We start from the raw sequence: 1,781 nt of genomic DNA on the forward strand, positions 1-1,781 counted from the left end.
TGGCCCAGGATCGAACATTGTTTCGTTCTTCTGTGCATGGGGTCGCTATGAGTCAGTTCCGACTCGATGGCACCTGACAACAACAACAACAACTGTGGGGGAAAGACATGGCAGTATGCTTTCATAAAGTCTTACCTCCTTGGAAAGCCTATCGTTCCTGGTGTGGTACTGTGAGATAATGCACTGGACAGCAAGGTCTACTTGAATCACAAAGTCGGTGGTTCAAACTCACCAGCCACTCCTTGGAAACCATATACAGAGTCATTATGAGTCAGAACCAACTCCATGACACTTAATAACAACAATAGCAGTTCTATTTTGTCTTATAGGGTTGCTATGAGTCAAAATTGATGGCAGTAAGTTTTGGTTGATCCTATAAATAGTATCATTTTTGCCTTTTACTTCCTTTCCTCCCACAAACATTTATTGAGTGCATATTGTTTACTAGACACTAGTCTAGATACAATTACTAATACAACAATAAATGCAAGAAACAAGATCCCAGTGCTATGGAACCTAAATTCTAGCAAAAGGGATAGACAACAAACAAGCAAAAAATGACCAAGGGAAAGAGGAGATAGTTATAAATGTTGTACATGAATTTTAAATTGGGTAATGTGAATAGCTGGGTGATGAAAAGAGAGTACTTGGGCTGCAAATGTAGATTGGAGAGTGGGAAGCAGACATTGCAGTGAGCTGTGTAATGTTATATAAGAACAATATAAAGGAAACAGGTTTTATTTGTTTAATCCTGCGTTAGTCTACTTTTGGACTTATGAATTGTGAGATGCCTCTGAAACTTCTAAGTACAGATGTCGTATAAGGGGACTTTAAAACTTTCATGACAAATTCCATTATTTTTTAATTCAATTTTTCCATGAATTTTTTTGAAGCTCCCTCATATGGAAAAGTTGAATATACTATTAATCTACTATGATACTCTACCAAGAGAACAGGGGTGAAGAAATAGATAAGATATTATAATATATGTTGTTGTTGTCAGGTGACATCAAGTCGGAACTGACTCATAGCGACCCCATGCACAGCAGAACGAAACAATGTCTGATCCTGGGCCAACCTCACTACCACTGCCACACTTGATGCCCTCAATGATGCCACTTGGCTGATCCATCTCATTGGGGGTCTTCCTTTTTCTCTGACCCTCCATCTTACCCAGCATGACATCCTTCTCCAGCGACTGTTTCCTCCTGACAATATGTCCACAGTTTGAGATATCTGTTATTTATGTTTATGTTTGTGTGTACATAAAACTTGAAGGAAACCCAGGCAAGTAATGAAACTGCACTTCCTATACAAACAGACTACTTCAGCATAGATGTTGAACCAGGAATTATGTATGAATAAAATAAGATGGGAAAATGCAGCACTAATTGCTAAAAGGAGTCCTGGTGTGGAGCTTTAGGATAAGGACTGGGCAGCTAATCACAAGGTTGGCAGTTCAAACTCACCAGCTGTTCATTTGTAAAAAGCCCTTACTACCTCTTATCTGGAGTCCCGGTATGGCACTGTGGGCTAATGTTTCAGACTGCAAAGTCATTTGAACTGCAAAGTTGGTGGTTCAAGCTCACCAGCTGCTCCTTGGAAACCCTATACTGGGTCACTATGGGTTGGAATCGACTCGACGGCACTTGACAACAACAACAACAACCTCTTTTCTAGGAGCTCTGGTAGCATTGTTGTTGTTGTTGTTGTCAGGTGCCATCGAGTCGGAACCGACTCATAGCGACTCCATGCACAGCAGAACGAAACAATGTTCGATC

This window comes from Chrysochloris asiatica, unplaced genomic scaffold, assembly GCF_000296735.1.
Source record: "Chrysochloris asiatica unplaced genomic scaffold, ChrAsi1.0 scaffold00189, whole genome shotgun sequence".
NCBI lineage: Eukaryota > Metazoa > Chordata > Mammalia > Afrosoricida > Chrysochloridae > Chrysochloris > Chrysochloris asiatica.